Source organism: Taeniopygia guttata, chromosome Z (genome assembly GCF_048771995.1).
Source record: "Taeniopygia guttata chromosome Z, bTaeGut7.mat, whole genome shotgun sequence".
Classification (NCBI taxonomy): Eukaryota; Metazoa; Chordata; class Aves; order Passeriformes; family Estrildidae; genus Taeniopygia; species Taeniopygia guttata.
In genome coordinates this window covers 59,471,703-59,491,764 of record NC_133063.1, presented here as the reverse complement: position 1 = coordinate 59,491,764, position 20,062 = coordinate 59,471,703, and the positions used below count along the sequence as shown (strand labels likewise).

The 20,062-nt window shown below is 41.6% G+C and overlaps 1 long non-coding RNA gene across 1 annotated transcript; it reads left to right on the top strand.

Annotated features, from left to right (window-relative positions):
* The first annotated feature begins 1,272 nt into the window (after positions 1–1,272).
* On the top strand, positions 1,273–8,910 carry LOC140681889 (uncharacterized). The gene is made up of 2 exons (XR_012053100.1): positions 1,273–1,542; positions 5,782–8,910. It is a non-coding gene; the product is annotated as an uncharacterized lncRNA (long non-coding RNA).
* The last annotated feature ends 11,152 nt before the right edge of the window (positions 8,911–20,062 follow it).

The following is a 20,062-nucleotide window of genomic DNA, read 5'->3' as shown; positions in this document are numbered from 1 at the left end:
AGGAAGGAAGGAAGGAAGGAAGGAAGGAAGGAAGGAAGGAAGGAAGGAAGGAAGGAAGGAAGGAAGGAAGGAAGGAAGGAAGGAAGGAAGGAAGGAAGGAAGGAAGGAAGGAAGGAAGGAAGGAAGGAAGGAAGGAAGGAAGGAAGGAAGGAAGGAAGGAAGGAAGGAAGGAAGGAAGGAAGGAAGGAAGGAAGGAAGGAAGGAAGGAAGGAAGGAAGGAAGGAAGGAAGGAAGGAAGGAAGGAAGGAAGGAAGGAAGGAAGGAAGGAAGGAAGGAATCTCTGTGCTTGTGCTGTACTGTTTTGCACTTATCTGCAGGGACAAGAGCAAAGATGTTTGCCCCAGACAAGTGCTGCCCTATGGCTGCATGGCTCTTTCTACAGTCCCATCTTATTCCTTCTTATGGCGTGTAAGTGCCAACAATCTTTGGTTGACTCCATGGCTATCCAGAAAGTGGTGTTTCAGACATAACCATCAGTCTCTTCTCTTCTTGATACCCTCTACTTATGGTACTAACATGCTAACTGTCCAGTACCAAACTTCCCTAATAGGATATTGACACATCAGAGGAACATAATATATATCTGTAAGATGCAAAGGAAGGTCTTTAGCAGCCTGGGGAAAAGACAGTCTGATGTGAGCCTCAGATTTGTCTTTGGTTTTCCAAGACCTAGTTAAGATATGTCAGTCTTGTTTATGGTTGAATTAGTTTAGATAGGAAAAAATTATCAGAAATAAAATATACCAGTGCAGTCAAGAAATAAAGGTGAATTATTTTCCCGTACCAAATTCTGGCCTTAAGATGCAACTGAAGCTGGATAAATTAGGTGGATGTGAGACCTAGGTATCTTAAAACTTGCAGCAAACTAGCCACAAATGAATGATAGCTCAAAGATTAAAGTTACATTAAAAAGCGTTTTTGTTTCACATGTCAGGGTCTGCTTGTTTCAACTTGCCTTGTCAACTCATTTCCATTTCTTAGGTAATACAACAAACCATATAAACTGACAAAAACCTTATGACTGATGCAACAGTCACAAAGGTTAGCTGCATAATTTTTAACTTTTCATTGTTCACTTTGTCCTCATTGTGTTGCACATTATCTGATATACACTGTGATTGCCTCTGGGCAGGGGAAATAATAAATTATATACACATTCTCCAAGTACAAAGTACTCTAAAGGAGCTAGTTAAATTAGCAGTAAAGATACAACAAGCACAGTAGCCATTAATTAAAAGAAATAGTGCTAGTTGCTGTTCTTACAAAAAAAACCTCAAATTGGCACCAAACATTTGCAAAATATTCCATTCTCTAATTGCTTTGGCAATTGGATTGGAAAATCTCCAAGGTCAAAGTCTCTCCTAAAGTGGGCTGAGCCAAAGCTGCAACATACTTGAGGTCAGGATATCACCTTTGGACAACTATCTCTCTTCGCAGAATCCTGCAGCAGGATTGTACAACAACCAATTTTCTTTATAGGTATGTACCAAAAGGGGAGTCAAGCAAATGCTGGACTGACTGCTGCCAAAGACTGAACACCAGGTAATGTTTCTCAACTGGACATGCTAATCCTCCTTACAAAAGCCAGACAAGTATATTGACATTCATACATTTAGCCTAGGGGTTTGCTTCAGCAACCTTCTTATGGCATAACTGAGACAACCCAGCTGGCTCCTGGCCTGGAGGGAGCCTAGGTAGTAAATTAGAATTCAACCTTTTATATTCATACAGCGAGATTATAGGTATGCAACTTTTGTTTCCACTAAATATGATGGTAGCTTTGGTAAGTGTGTAAGACGAGGTATTTAGCTTACAGTTAAGCAAGCCTGCTCTTAGGTGGGAAGTAACAAATTCACTGGATATTTAGAGGTGCTGTTCCATTCTTTTTTCTCCCCATATTATATTGCTCTTTTAAATTTAATAAGCCAAGGGCCAATTTTTAAATGTTATGCTATGCAACATAGCAAATGTTCCGTGTCAGGACAGATTGTGGCATGGATCCAAGACAGTGCAGCACTGGAAGCAGAGGACAGTGAGAGCTAAACCAAGCCTGGATTTGGTCATTCTGGTAAATAGAGAAATAAGGAAACACAGTGTCCTATTCCTTCACAGCTCACAATGGCTCTCTTTGCTGCATCCCTCTTCACTATATCATTCCAGCAGGCTTCAGCTACCACACCACACAAATTTGTTATGACATCCTGCTTCAATCAGACTTGTTGTGCCATTTCCAGAGCACCTGGACGGACAATCTGTAGTCTTTACTCAGCCTAATTGCACCACTTTGCAATCACTGTGATTTAAGGCTTTTTAGCCAATAGGTCAGCAAAATAAAATTATTCCAATAACTCATTCTTTTACCTGCCTGAGATTCACAGAAATAATAATCAGCATATAGAAACAATTTATCTCCCAATATGAAATTGCAGGAAAAGATTTGAATTAAGGAGTACATTTGAAAAAACAGAGGAGCTTTTCACTGAACAATGCTAATAACAGGAGGCCTTTAAACTCTATTGAAATATAATTAAATGCATGTTCACCTCAAAAACAATTTTAAAGAATTAAGCTTTCTTCAAACCATTCCATAAAGCCCCTTGGAACCCATTATGAATCCTTTCAATACATTTACAACTATTCAGTTATGGGGTTTTGGTTTTTTTCTTGTTGGCTGGGTACATTTTATGAGAGCAAAACTGCCTAGTGCCATTGTGTTAGCTTTGGGGGAAAATACAGTGCTATAAGCAAATGCAAATGCTCTTTTGTTTTCCCCTCATTACCCAACAGAATAAGAATAAGGGTGTAATTGAACAAGTGACCTCACATTTGGACACACACAGGAAAGAATGAAATGTATGTTATTGTAAGTTGTCTGGAGTTCCCATAAGCAAACCTCTCCAGATATTTCCCTGAATGTCAGATCCTGCTTCATATGAAGTCAGCGGGAGGTTTGCCATTGTCTTCTGTGTCAGCAGGATGGAGTCTCTGGTACTTGTGTTCAGATGTGGTGACTTATCCATGCCCACCAATGTCACTAGAGCTCTGTCTGCTTAGTTTAGCTGAAGATCTGGCAAGACTTATTTATGCTCTATCGCTATTGAAATCACAGCATGCAGGAATTTAAAAAACAAAACCAGAAAGGGCCAACAAATAAACCAAACTACTTTATTCAAGGAAGTCCTGGAGGACAGTCCAGTGCCTTTGGGAAAAGACTGAACATGAACAGAGCTAAAGAACATGGAAAACATTGAGGTATGGTGGCAGTCAGAGTACTGCACAGAGGATGAGCTTATTTTGCTCATTCCCAGGAGCTCATGAGCTGTCACTCTCCACAGATGGACATGTGAGAGCTGTAAGGGAGAATGAAGTGATGTCTCCGCCAGCTCATGGTGCCCTGCAGAGCAGAGATGGGAGAAGAAATACATAAGTGCTGGGTATAAGCAAGGGATGAAAACACAAGTTAGACCCCAAGTGATGGAGGGAAAGACTCAAATTCCTACCAGCAAAACCACTGGACCCATGGTAGCAGAGATGGCTGGCAGAACCAGCACAGGAAGGGAACGTGACTGCATACAAATCTTTCCATCATTTGGACATTTTTCCATCATTTTGACTTTTTTTTCCCCTCTCCTGTTCTTTATGACCTAATCTCTTTGAGTTTTCTCTATCTAAAAGACAAAACTTTCTAACATTAAATTTTCAGTTAAGTCCTGCCATTTTCCTGAAGAAGTTCATTGTAGAGGAAAGCCTTGGCAGATCTGCCCCAAACCTCTGGTCATTGCAGTCCTGTCAGAAGTACCAAGAGGCATTATCTGCAATGACTCATTAAATTTAAGAGGTTTCGGCTTTGTTGGTTTTTTTTTAGCTTGTTTGGTTTATTCAAAGCCATCCCCCTTGCTATCACCTAAGCTGGAATATAAACATACTCTTCTTAAAATTACAGTGCATATTTGTTTGGTTGGAATGTAACTTTTTGGAAAACAAATCCTGCTGAGATTTGCATCTTGCTCAGCCTTTTAATTCAGTGCCAGACAAAAAGCAGACAGGGTGAACTACTTTTAAAGGACAACAAGTACACTTTATTTTAGAGTCAGCCCACCACAGAGAAGAGATGAAGAAAAAACAGCTGTGATGAGATTCATATTCATAAGGATCCTGCAAAAATGTTTGCATTGCCGTAATACCATCTGCTTAATGAATATGCCCAGCAACCCAGTGAGGTAAAATAAAAGTAATACTCTCAGCTGGAAAATGGAAACAGAGGTAGTAAGTGGCTCTCCTGAGGTCACAGAACTTGCATGTGGTGGGCAACATCAACCCACAGCCTCACAGCTAGGGCTTAACCAGAAGACTGTAACTTATCTATTAACTTTTTAATCACTATATGCACAATCACAGAACCTTTGACATGGAAGTCCAGGACTTCTGTGACAACAGAATATGAAATCAATCACAATTACAGATGTTTCTGATGACCTCTGAAATGAGAAAGAGCTGCTGGCAAGCAGTGGTGCTGAATCCTGGAGCTGCTATCTCCTGTGTGATAACAGGATTAGCATTTGTTGACAGTAATAGAGCCGCTCCCTCAGAAATAATGATACTCTAGATTTAACTGTGTTATCTCTCATTCCATGAAAAACCAAAAGTAGCCCACTGAGAGCTGAAACATAACTAACTCACAAAACAGCATTTGTGACATTGCTAAGCTGCTGCTGAAGCAATGAGGAGGGATACATGAAGTCCAAGATCTGGCCTACCACAGGGGAACAAGGGCTACTGTCTCCACACCAGCCACTTCAGAGGACACCACGTGCATGTACATCCAGGATGCTCCATGGTCATTAGCTAGGTAATTAATACATCCTTGCCTAGGGAGGACCACCCGTATCCTCTGGAGGTCTGAAGGAACAGAAAATTTTTTCCTTACTCTGGGGTTCAAGCTCCTCTGAATCATGACAGCCAGAGGAAGTCCATGATGGCTGGAAAAAGGGAACTGTAACAGCAGTTTTTAAAAACGGGCAAGTGGAAGACCCAGGGAACTACAGAGACCAGCCAGTCTCACCTTCACTTCAGGGAAGATCCTGAAGCAGATTCTCTTGGAAAGTCTACTAACGCACATGGAAACAAAAGGGGGGTTGATAATAGCCCACATGGTGGATAACAGCCAACTAATGGCACATTTGGTGCCTGACAGATCTGGTGACCTTCTGTCTGGGATGACAGCATAGGTGGACAGGGCAGAGCTACTGACATCCCCTCCTGGACTTATGCAAAGTGTTTGACACTGTCCCACATGACATCCTTATCTCTAAATTGGAGAGACATGGATTGGAGGGATGGACCACTGGGTGGATAAAGAACTGGCTGGATGGGCAGCCACAAAGAGTTGTGGTCAAGGGCTCATGGTCCATGTGGAGACCAGTGAGGAGTGGTGTCCTCAGGGTCACTGCTGGGGCCAACACTGCTCAACATCTTTGTCAGGGCCATGGACGGTGGGATCAAGGGCACCCTCAGCGAGGTCACTGGCAGCACCAGGCCGTGCGGGGCAGTCGACACGCTGGAGGGAAGGGGTGGCATCCAGAGGGATCTGGACAGGCTTGAGAGCTGGGCCAGTGCAAACCTCATGGGGGGCAACAAAGCAAAGTGCGAGGTCCTACAGCTGGGTCATGGCAATCCCAGACACACCAACAGCTTGGGCAGAGGAGTGATTGAGAGCAGCCCTGTGGTGAAAGATTTGGGGTGATGGTTCATTCGACATTAACCAGCAGTGTGTACTCACAGCCCAGAAAGCCACTTGTGTTGTGGGCTGCACCCAAAGCACCGCAGCCAGGAGGGTGAAGAAGAGGATTCTGCTCCTCTACACCTCTCTGATGAGACCCCAGCTGGAGTGCTGCACGCAGGCCTGGAGTGCCCAGCAAAGGAAGGACAAGGAACTGTCAGAGTGAGACCAGAGGAAGCCATGAAGCTGATAAGAGGAATGAAAGACCTCCTCTAGAAAGACAGTCTGAGAAAATTTTGGCTGTTCAGCCTGGAGAAGACAAAATTGCATGGAGACCTCATAGCAACCATCCAGTATCTGACAGTGGCCTACAGGGAGAGCCAGAGAGGGACTGTTCATTGGGAGCTGCAGTGATAGAACATGGGTAAATGGGTAAAAATTGAAATTTACTGAGAGTGTGGTGAGATGCTGGAAAAATTTCCCAGGGAGGTTGTGAGTGCCCTGACCCTGGCAGTGTTAACAGCCAGGCCAGATATCTTGAGGCTGGGAGGTGCTCCTGCTCATAGCAGGGGGAGTTGGGACTAGATGATCTCAAGGTCCATTCCTATGCCTTAACATCCTACGAGTCCATGATTCTATGGTAACTGTGACCCACTTCCAGGAACACATCTTACCTCTGGTATCACAGGCAGTGGCCTTCCCTCAGGCTTCTGTCCTTTACCCCAAAGCTAGAAATGTCTGGTTGTCACCTGCCATAGTTGTACCCTTTGTTGTCCACTCTGGGAACTACTTCCAAAGCAGAGCCAGCTAACCAGCTAAACTCACCCAACAAGGTTCTGTGTCCAACAGAAAAAGGGGAGATGGTAGACAGAGAAGTGGAAATGTTTTCCCCCTCTGCTGAAGGGATTCAAAACAACAACAAAAGTGACCCAGACTAACACCAAGGAAAGCTGATGAAGATGAGTGAAGCCCTTCACTACACCAGGGGTACTCAGTACTATTGATCACAAGGTCAACATGTTAGCCCAGCATTTCTAGCTTTGGGGTAAAGGATAGAAAGACAAAGGAAGAGAATATTAAGACAAGGATATTGATGTGGCGGAACTGAAATCAGGAAGAGAGACAAAATCATGCATCAGTTTTCCTCAGAAATACCTCAATGACTTGGCTATGCCTGCGTCATTTATCCATTATATATTTTTCCCCATTCAGGTGGAGAACCTGCATTAATTGTTAAATGCATTACTGTTAACATGAGGATATTTCCCGCTCATTCAGTAACTCCTTGCCAGGCCAACAAATCTTTGGGTTTTGGCCTCACAGTATTTTTTGCAGTATATTTTACCATTGGGTTAACTCACTTTTGGGCACCAGGCAGCTGAGATGGCTTTTTACAAGCAAGATGTGCTGTGTCTGCGCACACAAAGCACAAAGCAAACAGGCCACAAAAGGAGCTTCAAGTAAAGAGGTCAGCCACAGCCCTCCATGCTCAGATGACAAACTCTGTCTGGGAGGAAAGATGACTCTTCATTTCCTAAGCTCCCACTGACATTTCTTCCACCTGAGGTAGGAAGTAGAGGAAAACAAGAATCTTCTCATTAAAGCCCAAGTTATTTTAAAAGTAACACCTGCTAGGCACTTCAACCAAAATAACAGATCTTACTGGAAAGGAAAATGAGTTTTACTGCTCAGCATTACAGCCCAGAAACCCTCTAACTAATTGCTTGCCTGTGGAACCCTCTAACTAACATCATCTTGAAGTAAACTTGAAAAAGGGATTAGATAAAGTCTCAGCGCCCCAGGATAACTATAAATACAGTCAATGCTTTGAAATCTCATGTAAGAAGGGTTAATCTGAAATGATATCATATACTGCAACGCCATCATCTCAATAATTCATAAATAACTGACTTCAGCTTTGCAGGACAATATGGTGGCAGTATTATGAAACCTGTACAGAAACTGACTGTAATATAATTTATATGAATGTCCACATCCATTGAATGAAGTTGCCCTGTAAAAGAATTGGTTTGATCATTTCATGCTTGCACCATTGAATACACTGTTACCTAAGTAAACAATCTTACCCATAGTCTTTGAGGTGAATTATACTTTAGTAACCATGAAGGTGGGACACATTTTTCTCATCAAATATGTGCCTTTCAAGAGCATAGGCTACTCTACTGCTGGAAAGGTTGGTGTTTAAAAATACTCCTTTGCCATTTTGCTGTACTTTGAAGAAGTTACTCCTTCAAAGCCAAGGCACTCAATTGCATCAGAAACATAAACATCTGCCAGAAATATGTTTGTAATGAGCATTCAGAGACAGGAAAGCATCCCTATGCAGAAAGGTTAGTTCAGCATGTGTTTAATTTTAAGCACATATTTAAGTCACACGAAAGGAAAATCGACTTCAGCATTTCTCCTTGCATTGGCTGTTGTACCTCCTTTCTGCTGGAGAAATCAGTGGTTCATCCAATGAACTAAATGCAGTGCCTCTATTTCCTAAGAAAAGTTGACATACACATTGTAATATTTTCCTAGGCAAGCATGGGATTTCAGTATATGCACAAGTAAATTTCAGTACATGCACAAGTAAGTTTCTAGATGAAGGTCTAAAATCAGAAAAGATGTACGGAGAAACAAGAATTAATTAATATCTTTCTTTCAAATACAGACTATATTTTTCAGGGAATCACTGTTCTCTGTAGTTCTTGAGCAGCTGGGCTTCTGCTGGCAAGATTTAATTAAGAGTAAATGGCTGCCACTTGACAAAATATTCTCATTTCCCAGCATGAAAAAGAAGTGGCCTGCACAATATTGAGTTTGATCTAAATAAAAATGCATGCAATTTCAAAGCTACCTACTATTTTCTTTTAATTTGTGTATTAATAATTATGGCAATTAAATAGCTCCTGGGTTTTGATAAAAACTAACTTGCCTTTTTTTTTTAACTGCAGACTCTTTTTCTACCAGTATTATATTTTTCTTTTCAGATAACCATGTCTCAACTCCATTAGAGGTAGCAATTGTTCTGGTTTGTAAAAATGTAGTCACATGCTCCAATTTTTATGGATTAGAATCATACACAGGCTGTTTTATAGTGGACTTTCAGTAACTTTGTTTTAGGTTCTGCTTTATAGTGTTGTTGCTTAGCTCATAATCTTCTAATAAATTTTTTCTGCCCAAAACATTGATTTCTTTACTTGGTTTGTATTTAATTGCCATAAAGCAGTGAACTGTAAGAGCTCTGTTCACAGAGTGATTGATCCACTCCTTTATGTACTGTATGTTTCTCTGACCTAACTAAATTTAGCAGTATTGCTCAGTTCCTCACCATATACTTCTCTATCAAACTTTACAAATGTTTGTGAAATGTTCTTTTTTCCAATATATTGACCAAAAAGTGAGTCAATTTAAGAACAAAGTGAAATTTATCTTGTTCTTTTAAAAACTAGAAGGGAGGAAAGACCTGTCTTACACAAATATGACCCCTACATATGACAGCCAACTAATAATAGAATGGACCAGTTCATTTCATAGCTTTGATGTTTGCAGAATGAGCATGACTGAAAAGTTATTTTGGTATTCAGATTAATACCATATTTTCACTTTATTCATCCCAAAACTCAGAAAGTGAAACAGAAAACATGCACATGCTCAGAATTGTATAGTATCAACCTGAAAACCCTTCACTCATATGATTTATACAGCTGGAACAGTCTAAAGCTCCTCAACACTTTCCAAAAATATCATGACTAAAAGGACACAGTTGCTGATACACCAGGGCAGAAATAGCTCTGGATCAGCACCCTCTTCTATACCACAGTTTGCACATCTCATCTCATAGTGCAAGCACAGATTTAGGTATCATCCCTCACAGGACTGCATTTGTGCCTATTCCCTGTCAGGTCTTCTATGCACAGCACACAACTAATGGGAAGTTCAAGCCATTTCTTGCAGCACCATTTTTAGCATCCCAAAGGTGGTTTGACCCCAAAGAGATAAAAGCTGAGAGGACACATACAGTGTGAGGAGACAAGGAAATGAAGTGCCAGAAGTGGGCAGCTGACTTTTCTCACCAAGTACTAAGACCAGAAAGAAAGGCAAAAAGGTGATAGGTGAAATTATTACAAATGCAAAATCTGAACTGATGTGAGGTTCTGTTGGAGGTAAATATGGCCTAGTAATTGCCATCAAGGGTCAAAAGTCTCTGCAGGAATCTCTCTGCAGACATCTGTGTCTGACTATTCCAATCTGATCTACAACCATGCTGTTCCTCTGGAAGACAATTTGTTTTCTCCTTGGAGTTTTGGTCTATATCAAGATAAAAATTCAGCCCATCCTCATCTCCTTTGAAACTGATCAGAATAATATTGAATAAGAAAATAATAAAGCAGAAATCTGACTGAAACTCATTTCCAAAGATCACTTTAACATAATCTGCTGTGACTGATAGTCAGATCAGCACTGCTCAGAGTACACATAAGTCTTATAAATGGTGTCAAGGAATTTTGCCTGAGCCAGCGCTTCCCAAATGCAGCATCTGGTTTTCAGCTTTCCAGCAAACTTACAGTTTGGTTTATTAGAGTATAAGGGAGGTCGAGTGACCTGCCAGAGGTCTCCCAGCGAGTGAAGCATAGCACTGGGTTTGAACTCAGGTTCCACCTGGTTTGCAAACTTCTACTGTCTTGTTTGGATACTTCTCATCCATCAACACTGCTCCTCCCTGACAGCTTCACAGCCAACAAACCCACCAAGCCTTCTTCCCAGCCAGGTTACAAACAGGTTTTTTTACTATTCATCCAGCACACACTGAATTTGGTAGAGTCAGTAAAACTTCAGTCTGTACTGAAACTGCATTTTGAGTGCACACGAGAACAGCGGGGGAACAGTACCCCCACAAAAGCTCTATTTGTGACCCACTCTCCCCACCCAGCATTCTTACAGAGACATACTAATGGATAGGAAAGCTTCTGTAGTGCCTAAACCAGGACTATCCCAAAATGGTCATAGCAAGAAGGGGCAATGTTCCCCAAATATGCAGGGTCTGGGGTCAGTCAAAGCCCCAGAAAATGTTGGAGAAATACATATTTTCCTTAATCTTGGCATTAGCTGAATGTCTCACCTCTCGAAGCTGCTCATCACTGCTCAGCTCTGACATGCATCTGACTGTTCCCTTGCTCCTCATAGCCATGACTGAGTCCATCAGAGGTCATCAGAGGCCATCAGAGGCTGAATTACTTTTGCAATCAATAGGAGCTTATAAATCAGTAAATTCAAGGGTAGTAAAATAAATTTTTAAATTGTTATTCTTGTTGTTATTATTATTAGGAATAATAAATTTAACAGTAGAATACTTAGCCCAAAGAAATGCATTTTTGTTGTAAAATGTACAAATCTTTTGTTGCCTTTGCAGTGAACATGAAATCAGAAAACAAAATCCAAGGCTTCCCATTAAACAACTTTATAGTCTTGTATAATTCATAGCATTTCTCTGTGCTTCAGTTCCCTCTCCTACAAAGAAGAGTTATTGAAAAATGTCTGCCTTTGCCAAAACCCAGGTTTTTCAGGAAATGAGGATTGTATTAGGTGTAATCCTGAAAGTTTACAGGCTTTGAAGCATGTCCTCAAAATTGAAACCACAGTCTATGTGGTTTGGGGTTTTTTGACTATCTAATTAATTACTTCACTGTGTAGTGTCCAGCAAGAAAAGAAAACATTAATAAAATGTGACTTTTCATGGGTGCAAGAAAGAGATACTGTCCTTCACACAGAGCAGTGGAACATGAGGCTGGGGCAGTCTTTCCTGGCTTCCACCTCTGTCATCTCAGCAGTGTATAGGGCTGGGCTTCAATGCTATCTGGGGAACTAAACCAGCTTAGAAACTAAACCTACAGATCCAGTTTTGCTGAAGAGTTTATTTGGAGCAGGCAACTCAAGATAGGACTTTACCATAAAACAAAAGGACCAATGTTTGCTAAATAACAGCGCTGTGCATTGTATTACTTTCTACCCACCCTGGTTCTTAGGAGGAAAGCTGTCCAGAGCTGCTGTCCACCTGGGTACATACAGAGTGGAAATATCAGTGTTGGCTAAGATGCAAAATGCTGCCTGTGACCACCTTTGTAATCACTGGTTGATTTGGACTTTATCAAGGACAGAAATACAGCTTTGGAGATTCCTCCTGAAAAGCCACCACACCTGTTTGTAATGATGCCCTTATATTATTTATAGCTGAGTTCACATTTTGTCTAAAGCATGTTCTACTAAATGCTGTTTTAAAAATGTTGCACTGCAAAAGCAGAAAAATTCTACTAACATTTCTACATTGCAGTATTACACTAGATTAAGCCTCTAACAGTGCCTCAGATGGAGTCTCTTCCTGCTACAGCTGTCAAACAATTTACACCATCAAAACCTGGTTTTGAACAAGGTACAATGGACAATATCAGAGTGTTCTTTCCTTGTCAATTCAGATTAAAAAATTATTCTCAAGTAACAAATTATTAAGGCATGCAAAGACTTAGCTCACTCTATTCCTATTGAGCACAATTATTTTTTAAAGTAAAAAGAAACCAAAAAACTCTGACAACAACAAAATTTTAAAAACCCTTTACAATTTTTTGAATTGCTGAGATTTCTTTTGTGGGTTACATCCAAACATCTTGCTCCATTTTGTTACAGTCCTGAAAGGTCACAAAGCATTTACCACTTTTCTTAATCCCACCCCACAACACATGCTCTCAGGTGGATCCTTCTCATGACCACCCTCCTCTCAGTCTCTGTAATCCAGAAACCAGGAACAGACATCCCTTTCTGTATTGCAGCATGCTCCCATCAGGTTATTTAGAACAAAACAATTCCTAATCTGGACCACATAGCAGGAAGAAAAATGGGAAATTTCATGGCAGCTTTTAAACTACCACATGGCATAACCCTGCACACAGCAGCAGAGCCACTTTGTTGACCCAAGCTAGGAAAGTATGTGGCTGTGGCAGATGGGTCATGTTAGCAGTAATGCACAGCTAAAAAAAGAAGGTTGTGTCGTCCCTTTGAAAAGAGCAAGTTTGTAGTGTAAGACATCTTGTAAAGTAAAGCCTTAGAAGCAGAAAAAGCCTAAAAAGGCACAGTATTTGACATTGCTTAGTTTTAGATTACAAATAAAATATTCTCCATCTCTCTCTAACCTAGAGAGCAGAAACTTTGCACATGCTTTGGCCTGTGTATCATGTCAGCTACATGATGCACAGCCTCACATTACTTCTGTCTTCTGCTCTAGATAGAGGAAAAAAAAAGGTACAGAAGGTACATTTCTCTTGAGTTCAGCTCTGGAGTTTGAAATGCAGATTTTGAGATGAGAAAGAAAAGTTTCTTTTCCTAACTACAGCATATTTTCCTCTGTGGAGGATGTGAACACTAGCCAAAAAAAAAAAAAAAAAACAAAAAACCAACCATGAGTTCCTGTATTTTAACTGTCTCTCATCTTGAAGCAATAAACAAAGGTTAATCAAATAATTACTAGCTGAGTAAATATTTTTGCTCATATGTATAAACCAACCTAGGTCAGATTCTCATGTTTTGGCTCAGCATTAGTATGTCTTTTCATGGTTGGTAGATCCAAAATTATTTTTTTCCATCTTAAGTCCATATGCTAAATTGAGAAACTATGCATATATACATACATAAGTATATACACACACTCTATACACATTGTTTTTTACAGACCCTCCAAGAACTGTTTCTTTTTCCTCTAAACAAAGTGCAGAGAAGCATGTTCATGAAAGTGTCTCTACAGAACTCTGCAATGACCATTTAACAGAGGTCAGCATGTTCCAGCAAGGTAACACCCTCCAGCTGCCTGCAAACAAGGTGGAAGGATCTTCCCAGCCCACCTTACAGAGGCAAATGATGCATCAAAAGCTCCATTTAGGCAACATGCTACCACCCAACCCTACTTACCTTGCATGTTCATTCCTATCTGGCTTTCAGCAATCCCAGGTCCTGTATCACTCTTATCATGTGCCTAATGTAACAGAGAGCTCTGTGTTGTGGATACTATTAGAACAATTAATTTGCTGCAGCTCTGCGAGGGTTGTGGTTTAAGCCCTCAACTCCATTTGAATCCTTAGGTCAAATTTCTCCATTGTGTGAAAGCTGTTCTGAAGTCCCCAAAGAGCATGACTACTCTTCCCCAAAAGCTTTAGAGGAGAGAATGGAGAAGTAACTGTTCTCTGAGGACCTCACAAAGGAGACCTGGTCTGCCAGACATCAGACACCCTGCCACTGTCCTCCCTGGAGAAAGAACCAAGCAACAATAATGTCAAGTAACATCTCCAGCATGATTATCTATGCCTTCCAAAGCAGTACTGCTCAATTCTACAAAACTTGTGGCTATGTGTCACATTCCAGTGTGGGGAACTGCAAGGAGTTTTTTTAAAAAATAGATGGTCGGGAATGAAACTAAGCCAAAGAAGACAAACATTTTTATCTGACAACTGTTTATTGGTAATGAAACCACAAAACAAAAAGGAGTTACTCCACTAAGGAGAGCTAGAGAAGAAAAATTGAAGAGAAAAGGAGAAAGATAGAGATGAGACAGAGGGAACAGAAAGCGCTACCAGCGGAGGTCGGGTGTGCAGTCGATGTCCCGAGGCGAGGCTGTGCACGCTGCCGGCCGGGCACGGCTCCTGTGGCCAGGGCGGCCGGACACGGGCTGAGGAGTGCTCAGGCAGAAGGGCCAGGAGAGCCAGGAACATGGGCAGGAGGGCCAGGAGTGTGGGCAGGAGGGCTGGCTTGGGATGCTGGATCACAGGCACCTCAGGAGGGATGCAGAGATGAAGCAGGCAGGGCGTCAGTCAGGGACTCAGGGAGGCTGGACAGACGCGAGGGTGAGCAAGAGCCAGTGAGGGCAGGAGAGCCAAAAGGCAGGATTCCAAAAGCAAGTTCAAAAAGCCCCCAAAAGAGTCAAAAGGCAAGGACAGAACAGCCCCCGGAGCTTGTGACACAGTTACTTTTTCTGCCCTGGCTCCTCCCCAAGTATTCCTTATGAGAGGAGACCATGGCCCAGTCCGATGTCCCAGTGCAATCCATTGGCAGAGACCTTTTCCGTCTGCCTGGAGAGTGTCTCTGGGGCGCAGTGCCTTCGGTGTCCCCCTGCTGTCCCCCCTGCCTGTTCGGTGCAAGACATGAAATGGTGGCCAGGCGAAGTCCCCCAGAGAAAAGGCTTTCCTGCGTCTTCTCCTGGCTGCCTCCTGGCCATGGCACATCTGCAGCCCCTCCCCACAGGCCTCTGACAGCCATTGCTGAGGCCTCACAGAACTCATTGGCTCCTCATACTATGGTTTGAAAGCTTTTCTTTTCAAACAGGCTCTTTCTGCATGTCTGCATTTCACAGGATTGCATATATTGTGGTTGGGTCGAACTGTTTTAAGATAATAGTTCTGCCATAAACTTTCCTTCAGACTTTATGTCCTGAAAAACACATATCAGATCAGACTTTACTTTTGGTAACTGTATCTGCCTCCTGATCCTCTAAGACTCAACTCAGCTTTTTAAGGACCACATCCTTGCAAACAAGCTCCATCACTAAACTGTAAGATGATGGCCCTGGACTGTACTGTACTGAGCCAAGGACTTTAGATCCAGAAAGCTAAAATGCACAGTGGGTGTTACCAGGCCACTCATCCAGTTCCGGTCTGCTGACCAAACCTCTCACTAAGCCAATTCAAATACATGTCCTTCTTCTCATCTTCCTCTGCAGAGGTACTATGGCCTACCCATGGATGCCAGCTGGATCTGATACACCGGCATCTAGATGTGACACACTGGTATCTAGGACATGACTCCACAAACCAAGGCTCCCCAAGGGATAGGAGGAATGTTTCCTTTAGAGGAGCTAGCTATGCTTGTTTATTCTTGATGAGGATAATGCAAGTTTTATCTGACAGAAAAATCATTAAAACATTTTAAAACAGTACTATCTAGACCCTAGATAGTACTCTGGTGCTTATAAAATACAATATAAGAGAGATGAAAGGAAACAGATTTTTGGGAATCTAATATTTTCACAATATTTACCAATCACTTGGGACTGAGGTGAATACTTTGCACAGTACCCCCTTCCGTCCTCATCCATTAGACTTTGCACCTCATCCATGGGGCTCAGTGAATGCATTCACCCAAAGGGACCCAAAAGCCAACTTTCCATGCAGCTGTTTATACAAAACTAACCTTTCATGGATCCAGGCCAGACCACAAGGAAGCAAGCCACAGCCCTCTGCCCATTTTTTGCCTTCTCCTGGAAAGATACAACATTGCATGCCTTTGTCAGCAGTGGTCTAGCTTGGCTCTATCTCCAGCCTGGGATTTAATCCTGGGAAACACTCACGTGACTTCTCCATAAAGAAGAACCAGATTTGAACCAATTTGAGCCAGATTTCCTTGAAATTTTTCCCTCTTTATTTATCCAACCATTGGCTTTGTTGTTTTGGAGATATTTTTAACCTTTCAATTTCACACTTTGGGGCCCTAATTGTAGGAAGACATGACTGCAGCTTCTTAGTTATAATAACCAATTTCTGACTGCTGTTTTCTCAGAGGGGCAATTACACCATTGAGACTGAATATTTTGCCTCCTCTTGTTCTTTCTACAAGTTTGAAATTTATTTCAGTCTTTAAACATAAGCCTATTTAAACAATCCACATGTACATTAATGATGTTTTAGATGTTTCTTTGGGAGTCACTAAGTCAATCAACATCTGAATTTCCATGTAAAGCAGTCTTTACCTTGCTGGTAAACAGGTCTAGGGTGAAGAACAGCTGACAAAGGGAGAGAACAATCAGACAAAAAGTGTGAGTATCATTTTCTCATCCTCTCCCAACTTTACATTCTCCTTCTCCCAAGTTCAGTCTCAGCTTCTCTCCTCTTACCTAAAACCCTGTTGTTCTCTTTTACAGTTTCTGCAATTGCAACTCTCAAGCAGATACACATGATTAAGATGGTATCAGCTCTGCTCACCATGGGTGATAAGGGTGAAGAAGACCTTTCCCAAGTTGATGTCAGGGTTGTGTTTCAGATGTTTGCCCTCTGCAGGGAAGTGTTTCTGCCAGAGGCAACCCACAGCCTCTACTCACACAACATTGCTACTCACCACTTAGGAAGCCGGACAACACTGGCATCTTTCCATGTTTATTACCCTCTTTGAAACTTCCAAGTAAAATATGTGGGTTTATTTCTTACTGAATCCTTTGACTAATCTTGTTCTTTTTTGTGCTGTGGTCACTTCATGTGAATGAGCGTGGTTGCAGAGGAAACCAGTCCTAGTTACTAATTCAGCTGCCACAGTTCAGAGGGAAAACTTATTTCTGACCTTTACACAGTCCTTCTGCAAGAACATCCCTTCAACACTAAGGTCACTACTGAGGTCACTACTTTGTGTATGAGATCAAGCTGCATTTTCTGCAGTGGTTTCTCCAGCACTTTCTAAGGAAGCTGAGCTGCTATTTGAGGTGCAGTGGGATAGTGCAACATTTTCAAAACAAACAAGTGTATATCAGCCCTTGTTAATAGTACATTCCTAGCAAGCCTGTACCAGTCATGTTATTTCTCTCTCCTTAACAACGGCAAAAATAATTTAATTCTATCAATTTAATAAGCACACAATTATAATACTGTCTGATTTCGGGCTCCAGTTATGGGGTTTTTTTACCTGTTTCTGGATCCCTTGGCCAGTAAACATGATGTGTGGTCATAGTTTTCCACTGTAGACAGGTCAAAGGTCTCTGGTCTTTAACAACTTGACTTATGTGTGGGATTTCCAATTGGCCAGCAACCTAATGAATCCATACAAGCCCATATGATGGAGCCTGCAGTGTCAAGTGCAGGGGTGGAGTGTAGATGCACGCAAGGGAAGTGCCCACCCTGATATTGGTGCACCCCAGCTACAACCCCCAGGCTTCCAGCAGCTCCTTTGGTAAGGCATCACAGTTTCACTGCCCTGTTACAGGTTCAGAGAGTAATCTCCCATGCACTGCTGTCATTTCTAACAAGACCTGAACAACAAGATGAGGGACATGCTTTTACACCAGCCTAAGCAGGCAAAAAAAAATATATTTAATACAGGAATGTCAGGGGCGGCAGGGACTGGTTGTCCTGCCCAGTGGACAGGGGACTTCTGGCTTTACAGCTGTTTTCCAAATTCATAAAAGTTTGAAGATCCAGGTTTTGGAGAAAACACAAAAACAACTTGTACTCTGTCCCTCCTGTGTTCACTGTCCTCTCTATATCTGTCCCGCCATTATGGAGTTTATACCTCTCGCATCTAGATACTTCCTGGGCCATGTTATAGTGTAAATACCTCTCTGGTAGTGAGGTGACTCTTCTTCCTACACAATGCCCACACGTATATCTCATTTCATAAACATTTCAGATACTGTTTGCCTTTCAGTTTCTTTCCTTCATCCCTTAAAATTACTTTTATATGTCCACTCTAATGGGGTGTATTTTCTGAAGCTACTAGAAGCATTTTCTTTCCAGATACTGGCTCAGAAAAGAGGCCGTGTACTTCACTTTAACAAGGTTCTGCATAGTCCTTGCATTTCAGCTCCCCCTGTGGAGAGTGCTGAAGCCCCAATTTCTTGAGGTTCTAAGTACATCATGTGATATGCTGAGAAATGAAATACTTATTTCCTCAGTTTTGTCTCTTGCTCCCTCTTCCTGTCCCCCACCCTCAAATAACACAGCTTTGAGTTATGCCTGCAAGGACTTACTTTAGACCCAAACCCAGAGGGACAGCTTTCAAAGGGCAACACTGGTTATACTGCTCTGTGCTGAAAATTAATGCATGCACATCTGCCCCACTGAAGTGCCTCAGTACCAGCATCCTCCATGTTTGTCAAAAGAAAGATATATAAAACAAGATTTGCTTCAATTTAATACAAATAAGTTAGCAGGTTCTAAAGGAATAATATATCCTCTTTGGCCAGCTGTATTTCTAAGTTCTTATTTGATGGAGAAACAACATGTCATTTGTCCTCTGCACACATATGAATTATAAAGTTCTACAAGTACCAAGTGCGCAATTAGAGCTGGATTTTGCATACAAAGGGCAAAGGAGAGTAATGTAGCTTCCTACAGCTTCCCTTGTGCATTTCTGCTGGAATCAAGCCCTTCCTATGAGAAGACTATTGAGTAAAGAAGGAAGAAAGAGTCTATTTTTGCCAAGTAGGAGGTTCTGCCACCACTTTTGAGAAAGGGACAAGGGGCTTTGGCTGAGCTGTGCAGCTAGCAGCTACGGCCCACACAGAAAGCAGAAACCTACACAGGCTGCCAAAACAGCCAGCTCCCAAGGGAGTTTCACTCCCGAGGTAAGAAGCAGCCCCAATGATTCCTTGAGAGCTGGCGTGTGTCACCTCTAATGCACATATCAAAAACCTTCATCCTGACCCCAAAACACACCTTGTCTTTTAAGACAGAGCAAAAAAGTAAGTAATGGCACTGTTATAAAACCAATAAAGACGATGTTTTTCAGAGACAGCTGTATGTTATGCTGGTTTTAATGCAGCCATAGTTCACGTCTGTTGGAGTTAATCCATGCAAAATCTATGCATCATGACTGAGTCTCAATAGATCACATTTCAGCCCTCCAAAACCTATGGATCATGAGTGAATCTAAAACTATGTTTTGAAATTGTGTACACAAACCCACTGGAAAAACAGTGAATGTAATGAAGACAATCACTATGACACAGGGGAGATCTACAGAAATTAGGTCTAGAACAGAAATGTCTTAAGAGTTGACTAGCAGCAATGATACACAGAATGATTGTAAAATAATTAGTAAGGGGATTAGAAACATTTAAGTAAGAAAGAGGGAGAACTCAGAAAGCACTTGGCATTGAAGCAAACTGCCCTTTTGAGAACTCTTGCAGAAAAAAAATACACAGTACAGTTATATTTAGAAACTGCACTGAAAGTCATCTGCAAAACTGTAATAATAAAAACCCAAGTCTTTGAATTCATCGGCCTGATTCTCAAAAATGTGTTTCATTGAAAGCTATGAAGAAAGAAGAGCTATTAAAATAAGTTCTTTGGAGGGTCTTGCTCTTACTAAATAAACATAATCAGGAAGGGATTATCACAGTTTTGCAGTTTGATAATGATGTTCCAGGCACACAGTGAGTATAAAGAAAATGCATATTAGATTATGCCCAAAGGACTACTCCTTCTAATGATAGCTGTAAACAGCGTGTTTATTTGAAACCCTGAATAAGAGAAGGCAAAGCAATCTGTGGGACTCAAACACACACTGCTTGCTAAAAAAAAAAATTATCAGCATTAT